Here is a 9,977-nt window from a genome sequence, read left to right on the forward strand (position 1 = left end):
ATAGAAACTTCAGGTTTTACCCTAAAATCAGTAGGAATACAGAAAGAATAGACAAGTGACTGGTCAGATTTTCAATTCATAGAGATGTTTTGAAGGATACAAAGAACCAGCCATCAAGGAAACTGAAATAGAACCTCAAATAACAGGCTGGACTATTTTGAACTGCTTGGATGCCAGTGGGGATGAAGAGCAGTGAACATATTTGATACTTCCATTCATGGTGGAGAGAGAACTTGTTGCTAAAATACATAAAGAGAAAAGTAGAGTTGTGGCACGGCTTTGAGGAAATAGATATATCAACTCATTATTTCAGGAGAGAAGTGATGTTGCACAGTACTTGATAACACTCAGACCCCTGAGATTGTGTTACTTTTTGAAAAACACTTGTTTTAGTTATGGTGCAATTAGCATTAGCACACACCTTTAATCACTCTGGCTGGAATATATACATGCCCTTAATCTTTAATCCCAAAATATGAAAGTAAAGTTAGTTCCTAGAAAGAAGCACCAATGTTTGAAAGTGATGTCTCATTGATTGGCAGACAAAGTGACGAATCAGAGAAAGATTTGACAGAATAGGATAGGTTCACATGCAGGAGCAAGAGGAAAGGGAAGCTATTTAAGGAGGAAGGCAAAGAAAGAGAAAGAGAAGAAGAAGGCAGCTTTACCAGGACACTTACACAGAGATGGGTAGTAGAAAGAAAACAAGCTTGGCACAGGTAAGGGTAAAAAGGAGCCGGAGCCAGATTAGAACAGGTTGTTAGAGTTGGCTTGACATAAAACAGCAACAGCAGAAAGAGAGAGAGAAGCCCGATTCAATAAATCAGCCTGCAGAGAAGTTTGAGTCAGAAGAGTTGGTTGAATCAGGCAGCCAGAGATCAGAGAGCACAAGAAAGAGTGAGCTTATTTAAAAGTAACTCTGAGAGGCTCAAAACATTCTATGCCTAGATCAGATTTTACAGAGACTAGAAGCTTCCAGGACTAGGCCTAGGTTAGCAGAGAGATGCAATACTCTTTAAAGATGACAGTACAGAAGAAAAGAAGTTACATTTGCAAGGTGATCAAAAAGGAAAATTAGGCTTGATATGGAGGATGATAAATGGTATTGAGATGTCAAATCTTTTAAGTTCAGATTCCGTTTTAGAGAACCTGACCTAAGTTTGAACTCAGGTAAACTAATAGGTTGGTACCTAGCATTAGTTTCCAAGTTGACCCCAAACAAAACCTGAGCCTAGCTCTAGGCTCTAGGCTAATCCCCAACAAGACCAGTGTTTCCAGGTTACACCCTCAAAAGTCCAGTTTCTCCAGGTGATTCCCCCAACAAACCTGTACCCACAGATTGCAAGCCTACCCATGCCTGAGGACCACCAATGCAGAGAGGAGCAGAAATTAAGTTTAGGTTATGACTCCCAGCACCAGCCAATTATGTAAAAGGCCACAGTAGCTTTCTAAAGTAGTTTTGCACATGTACTCCCTGCGGGCAGCTTACTATAAAGCCTTGCCCCAATAGACATTTGGGACTCCCTACCACCAAAACCATCCTGCATGATGGTGGTGTGTTGGGAAGGCCTGAGCTAGCTCGAATAGAATAAAGATCCAAGATCCTTCTGTGCCTTGCATCAGATTGGCTCTTGTCTGTTTTATGAGGGATCACTAATATTTCCTTAGCACAACAGTATCTCAGATATTCTTTCACTTGATGGGTTGATGTAATGCTTTTAATGGTTTTTGGAGCTGACATAACAGATTCACAAATGAGATAATTTAAATAAATTAATTTTTCTACAGTGTGGAGACAAGATGTCTAATATTTTGATGTTGGTAGTGGTTTTTTTTTTTTGGAAGCATTGCTGGTGACTTAAAAGTAACTATTTCCTTGTGTCTTCCTGCAGTATTCTGTTTATTTTTTTGTGTTTTTGCTGTGATAATCTGTCCTCCTGAACATTCACAAATCATATTGGCTACAGGAATTCACAATTATCATATTTAATCCTGAAGCTCTTATAATTTCTCTACTTCTAGTCACAGCTTGAATCGCAGGTGGTTATAATATCAACCTCTGATTGTGGAAGAAGGAATACAACTCAGTCCTTCATGTCCAGGTTAAAAAAAAAATGGAAAAGAGGACAGGTATTCAGAGAATTCAGGCATGAATACAGTGATTATCAGACTTTTATTATTATTGCTTTTTGTTTCTCATATTAGATCTCATGTTTCAAAGGGGTGTTTAAAAGTCACAAGAGCCATGGAGGACTCTGAACTTTTGATCATCCTGTCTCCACCAGATAAGTACCCATAGTACGAGCATAGGCCACCACAGCAGTTTAGGTGGTGCTGAGGGCATGTTTTCATCACCTGGACATCATTCCTTAGTCTAATTACTGGCCTTCTTGTTAGAATCAATCAAGGAGAATAAATAAGGTCCAAGAATACAAAAATATTTTATATATTCCCTGAGTTTAAGATGTTAGGTTTGTGTTCTGCTTCAACTTTCACTACAACTCCCTTCTCTCACTTTCACTAGTTCTTTGAAGATTTCTTATATAAATTTTAATCTTATTTACCCCTTCTCTCATTCCTTCCAGAGTGATGCCTCCTCCACCTACTCAGCATTGTTTCTTAAAAAAAAAAAAAGTCAAATATAGCTTGTACTCTTGAATATGTGGACTCTTTCACACCTTCCATATTCTCTTCAGTAGATAGATATTAATCATCAGAGGCAGGATACTTAAAAAATTTTTCCTCTCCAAGTTGCAGTCAGCTCTCAATATCAACTTAGCTAGTGGTATAATTCATGCCCATTTCCCTCTACATACTCAAATTTTGGCTAGCTTGTGCCTTCATATGCTTTATCACTCTGACTTAATTATAGTGGACTCATATGTGACACTATCCTGCTACGTCCAGAATATGTTGTTTCCCTGTAGCCCCTACAACCTATGGTTCTTAACATCCTCTTCCCCACTTTTACCATACAGTCTGAGGTCTGTGAACCCTGTGAGTTTCAACAATTATCAACCTGGTAAAATATGCTCATAAACATAGAAGTGAAAGAATATTTTGCAAGTTATGAACCATTTTCTGATTAGATTTGAAGCCTGATTCTTAAGTTGAAAATCATATCTATCTACATCATTAGGCCCAAAAACTTATATCTAGATGTGCCATTGTCTCTACAGGAGAGCCTACTTCTAATACTCTTCTAAATGAAAACTAAAGTATGTGGAATATTCAGCCTCAAGGGGTCCACTATAACATAAAACCACAGTTACTTGATGAATTTTAGATGAAAACAACAAATACCTTTGTCTTTAGGGCATTTTATAGACCTTTACTTTTGATACCTTTATGAATGGATCTATTCTCCCCCCCCTTTTTTGTTTTTAATCTGCATTTTTAAAAATTTATGTGTGAAAGAATTTGTGCATGTACATATGTGTGTATGCATATGCACATGTGTGTGAGTGTTATAGAAAATATTAAAAAAGAAAGGCAAGTTCCCGTGCTACACCCTTCTACTCTCTGTCCCAGTGGTCTCGCTGGCCAGTTCCAGTTCTTATCTCGTGGAGACTCAGAGATCCAAAACCTCTTCACTCAGCTCCCTAAATTCGTCCTGGCGTGTGACTACCATGCTTCAATATCCCCAAAACCTTTGTGCCGAGCCTTGCTGCCTTACCTTTCTTTCTTGAACTCATACAAGCCACCATGTGAAGGAAAATGCAACACAAACTTAGTTCAGAAACAACGGTAACTCAATTGCTGGGCACAACAACAAAAATCCTAAACTAATTAAATCTAAATCCTCCGGTGGTGAATCCCAACAGATGCACCATTGAAACAAGAAGACACATTACATGTTGCTTGCCCTCATGCTATCCCAGTACAATAAAAGAAAGAAAGAAAGAAAGAAAGAAAGAAAGAAAGAAAGAAAGAAAGAAAGAAAGAAAGAAAGGAAGGAAGGAAGGAAGGAAGGAAGGAAGAAAGAAAGAAAGAAAGAAAGAAAGAAAGAAAGAAAGAAAGAAAGAAAGAAAGAAAGAAAGAAAAGAAAAAAAAGAAAAACTCTCTCTTTGGCTTCCTCTTTTCCCCTATGAAATCCAGAAGACCTGCCTACTCACCCAGTGATTGGCTCCTTTGTTCATTAGGGGATGGTTCACAAGAAGTCACCTGACTCATTCCTCATTTGCCGCCCCTCCCAAGAGAGGAGAATTAGCATCAAAATACAAGCAACCCCAGGGCTATCTACTTGGGAAGGTCCTAAGATTGCATAAGGTTGCATGGTCTCAACAACCAGTTCTAGGAGGTGGGATGCAAATTCTAGTCCTCTAAAAGAGCAGACAAATCTTTTAGCTGGCCTTCAGTCCCCTCAAGTCCCTTTTCTGAAGATCAGTTCACGTATTCTATAGCTATGAAAGATTTTCTAATACAACTCTACTTTTTTTATAGTATTTAACTATTTTGTATTTACTTTGAAGTATTTAATTATCACAAATTTAACTATTTTGTATTTGTTTGTATTCTTGTTTTTAATCTGATTTCCAATTCCCATAAGAAAATACCCATATATACTCTTGTTCATTGCTCTACGTACATTGGGAATAAGAATACTTGACTCATAGTAGCACTCAATAAATATTTTAAAGGAATAAATAAGTAAGACACTATCATTGGATTGGTGATCTTATAAAAAGCTGTTGATTAAATAAAAATAAGGCAGATAAAGGTGGATACATATTAATATTATCAATATTTGACTGAATAATACACATAATTTGCTATTCTGAAAACGGCAGAATTTAGTATTTGTTACAAAGTAATTTTCTAAACCTATATAGCCTGAAAAAATAAGCCTAACCCCATTGCTAAATTATTTTGTGTTCACTCATTATCCTGTGAGATTTTATTTCTAATTTCTCAGCTGTGTTTCATGTATATCTTCTCTGCAAGAAACTCCAAGGTCGGTTCCTATTTATTTATTCAGATTTTATGCATAGGGATAAGCTATAACTCCTTGAGACAGAGTATCTCATTTTCCACGACACCCCACAGATAACAGCAATTACACTGCTATACAAAAGGTTTCCATCCAAGCAAATAATTTGTTTTTTAGTGAAAAATAAAAGATAGATCACCTCGGAAGGGATAATTTTTGTTTCTTTCATAACTGTGAATGACCTATGAGACCCTTCTGGTCTTCCCATAAATGAAAGAGAGAAAAATCCTTCAAGAGTAAAATATTATTTATTCTATGAACAAACAACTTTAAATTAATAAAAATAATAAAGAATGAAAGTATTTGGCTTCTAGCACAGCATGTGTCTGATTTGAATCACTTTCTGTGAGTACTATTTTGTCCACTAAAAATACTTTTGGTATATCATACTGTGGAGGGAAGAAAATATTTTCAGAATAATCATTTACAGTACATATGAAAAACATTCTCACATCATCAAAATAAATTAAATATGGTACATAGTAACTTTTTAGTTTACTATCAAGTCCAGTAATGCCTTTGCATTCACATACATTGTTCTGAAAAATATTCCAAACTTCTAGTGAAATATATCTTTTTTATAGAATGTGAAAACAATACAGTATTTTTATCATTGTAAAATAAAATACAATTCACTGGTTAATGTTGAAAGTATATAAAGTACTTTTAATTATCTTACTTTGGGTTGGTTGGTTTTCACTATTGGATACAGATATGTCTTGGAAATAGATAACAATAGTTTTAAGTATTGCTTAAATTAACTATTGAAAATCAAACTTCATGTTATACACTTGAGATTAGAAGTCATCCACCCAAAGCTTATGATGTAGAGGACATTTGCTTTATTTTGTTTTGTTTTTACATATATGGCAACTTCTTCAGCTCATGCTTTTTGTTTGTTTGTTGTTTGTTTGTTTTTTCAAGACAGGGTTTCTCTGTATAGCCCTGGCTGTCCTGGAACTCACTCTGTAGACCAGGCAGGCCTTGAACTCAGAAATCCCCCTGCCTCTGCCTCCCAAGTGCTGGGATTAAAGGAGTGAGCCACCACTGCCAGGCTTCATGCTTTTCTTAATATTCTGTGTTTTCTTAGTCTCCTAACTTATCTTGACCTTAATTACTCATTTTGGCTCATATCAAATGCTGATCAGTATTACTTTGATATGTTTTAAACCCAATGGAAAGTAAAATAGTACACAAAAATATTAACCCTTGGTTTTGCAAGAGGTTGTTACTTGGTAAGTCAGTCAAATTTTCTAAACCACTGTTATCATTCATATGTTAAAAATAATCCCATTTTAGAGTATCCATATTAAAATAGTAAAAATAAATAGAAATTATTTTATTGGCATAGGGATGGAGCATTGGAAGAGCTGATTGAATCTTTACCAGTAAATTCATTGATGCCTTCTTATCTCCATGCAAGCTCTACATGATGTCCACACATTTCTACCATATCTTTCACATACTCATACCTAAATTAAGCTCGTGATAAAACAATGGCAATATTCACTTATCACATAAAATGCTCCTTGCTTTTTCAATGGCAGCTCTTTATGTAGACATCCTACATTTTTCTGTATGCAGTATTTCTTTGGACAGTATTTACTATCACGGCTAACTATCCAGATCCTGGCCTCTACACTTCCCTTCTCATCCTAATCCCTTCATATGTCTTCATGTACCTGTAATATATTCTCAATTTACTTGAGGACAATAGTCTTAAATATATGACTTCCATGTTTTCTGCATCAGTTATAAGGATTTGCTAAACATTAGAATAATACCTATAAAATATCAAAAGATTATGGCTATAAATTTATGATTGCTGGAATAAATTATGTAATTAAAATAAGTTAATGTTAGTTTTTCTCCACAGAAGACATAAGCCAAATTGTGAAATTTTCTTACATACATAGTGATAAATTGACTATAAAATTTTACCCTTTATGTGACAGTAAGATTGTTTTGTGTGCAAGCATGTGAATATAAGTTCAGAATCCCTACATAAACATCATGTTGAAGTGCATGCCTATTGCCCAAACATTAAAAAGAAATTACTGATGTAATTTTAAACCTTTTATCAGTAAACTGAGTATTTTTTCTTTTCCCTAAATATTCCCTAGGTTACAGCTTTTTGGCTAGTAAAGGGTCTGGAATTCTGAACAGCTATCTCAAAATTTGTTTGTATTTTCACCAAGAATTTAGTTACTGCCAAGTTAAAAATCTCAGGTATTGATTGCTGTTGTTGTTGTTGTAGTTGTAGTCAATCCTTCTTTTATCTGTCCACCTGCTAACATTTCATTGTCTATGAGTCCATAACTGGTTTAATGTTGAAATTGTAATTATAATAATTTTAGGGGGAAAATCAAGTGCAGCCTCACTGTTGATGTAAGTCCAGCTTGTTGGTTCTTGTAGGCAAATATCTATAAAATAGAATTAAAGCCATCATTCTGGGTCCAGTACATGTGCTATTTGTATTATGCTTTAGAAGTCCATTTATATTACAGTAAATACTAGTGCACTTTGCACTGTAATAAAACTTCTAAGTCTCTTTGGGATTCATTTCTTGCTATACCACTTATATAATGATGGTCCTGACCAGTAGTATTTTCACTTATATAATGATGCTCCTGACCAGCAGTATTTTCATATTTTATTGTCTTTGTTGCTATACAGCTTTGTTTCTAAAAACCAAATGAAGTAGATTTTGAATTTTCAGTTTGTTACGTTATATATCTGCAATGCACTACATAGTCACACCTTGGTCTTTATCCATGAAAGGAGTTTACTCAGTTCTAAAGTACAGGTTACAAAATACCTTTTAAGCTGTTAATTTCAGCACAGCAATAGTGGACAGCTTCTTGAATACAACTGCTTTGGCATTCAGGCTGTCTGCTTTTCTGTTTTTAAACCTTTTTCTAAGCTAAATAGAAGTCTCTTAGAACAAACACATCATCACTATTTGAAGGTACAGAATTGTTTACTGATACCATTTCAGTTCCTCCTTCTTCTTTTTAGGTTTTTAATATAATGATGTACTGGAGCCAAATGTCTTCCAATACCATCAAGGCCAGTACAGGGCATACAACTATGAGCCATCAGTTATGAGTGTTGAGAACTGACATTCCCATTTGAAGAGCAGCAAGTATTCTTAACATTAAGTCTTGTGTGAAGCACCCCCTCCTTACTTTCTTCAAGACAGAATATTCAGAGGGACCTTCTACAGAATTCCTCAGACCATCTGTAATGGTATTGAGCCTCAATTACACACTATAATAAACAACTCAATACCTGCCCTGACTGACTTTTCTTCTTTTTCCTAGATTTTCCTTTCCCCTCTCTCTTCTTTTCACCCAGTAACTGAAAGAAACACCTTATACAGGAGGCTGTGTGTCAGAATCTAGAGAAATGTTCAGTTAGAAAAGTATCATAAAAGATATCACAATAATGATCAAATAATTATCAGTCTCCACTCTGAGACACCTTCCATCTTTGAAAACACCTGTGTTTGAGGCTTTTGATAAAATTTCTTTCATAAACAGAAGCTGTGAATGAGAGTGATCACTGCACAGTGAGTAAAAGATCTGCTATAGAAGGAAACTTAGCTCTGAGATCATAAACCACATAATTTTACATACAAGACACCAAAAGGAAATGATGACTATCTAAAGTTAAGTGTGCTTTCCATATACAAGGAAGCTGATTTAAGAAAGAAAAAATAAGAAATTGTAAGATCACATTTTATGAACCTTTTTCAATTTATTTGAATATTTTAAATAAGGAATTCACACAACATAATGTAATAGAAGTAACGGCATATAACATTGTATCTCTGTCATTGTTTTGAGAATGAATATCATTTTAATATATTTGTTGGTATGAAACTGATTATGTAGCTCAGGTTGGCATCAAACTCATTATAATCCTCCTGCCTCGAGCTCTGAAAAGGCTAGGATTGTTTGTGTTGGTAGATAGCTCTGGATTTTCACAGCAAGAGAATAATATTTGATATGCAACCTGAGTGTGGTAAATGCATTCATTCCATCATTGTTAAGTAGAATTTAAGTGAATGTGACAATTCTGCCAATTGGTGTTATATTTTTGTACCATAGTTTAAAAATGTGACGTGAATTCTAATAGCATTTTCTACATTCCTTTAGATTTTGGGTGATGCTTCTCTTCAACCTCTTTTTGGTTTTGTTTGTTTGTTGTTTTGTTTGCAGTGAAGTTTTGTGTTTCATGAAAATTTCCTAACTTTAAAACTTTACAGGATGATTAAGAAGTTCAAAAACCTGAACAATATAAAAGGAAGCCTACGGACATTTACTATGTGATATAAAAACTAAGGAATGTTCAAACGGCAAAGAACTACTTAAGGATAGTAAGAAGGAATATGGTGATTGCTAAAGTTTTTTTTTTTTTTAAATCAAACAGATATATAGCAGGCTGAAAAGTCCACCCAGAAAAATGCCAAAAAATATGGGGAAATTATTTTTAAAGTATCTAGAACCAACAATTTGGATATGTTGTAGCCACTAATAGATCTATGTTTGTTTGCAACAGCCACATGAGCAAAGCCCATGAAGAGTTCTTTAAACCGTTAGTGGCTAGCTGCTTAGTGTTCTTATAATCTTAGTAACAACAATATAAACCTTATAATAAACATATATTTATGTAAAACATACAAATAAAAACAAATGACCCAGTTTTAAATGTACATTCTTTAATATAAATGAAGATAAATATGTGTTAATATAAATACCCATATATAAGTAAATATAATAGGTTTATAGTCAAATGTAAACCAACAAAACTATCATTATCAAAGGTGTCAAGATCTTATTAAAAGAAGAACTTAAAATTTACCCCTACTTAACAGAGTGATTCAAATAGCCAGCTACAGATAATCAAAGGTTACCAGTTACATTTGACTCAATCAAGTATAACTTCCATATAATTATATCATCGGTCTTTAAGGGGAAAAGGT

This window comes from Mastomys coucha, unplaced genomic scaffold, assembly GCF_008632895.1.
Source record: "Mastomys coucha isolate ucsf_1 unplaced genomic scaffold, UCSF_Mcou_1 pScaffold12, whole genome shotgun sequence".
Lineage (NCBI taxonomy): Eukaryota > Metazoa > Chordata > Mammalia > Rodentia > Muridae > Mastomys > Mastomys coucha.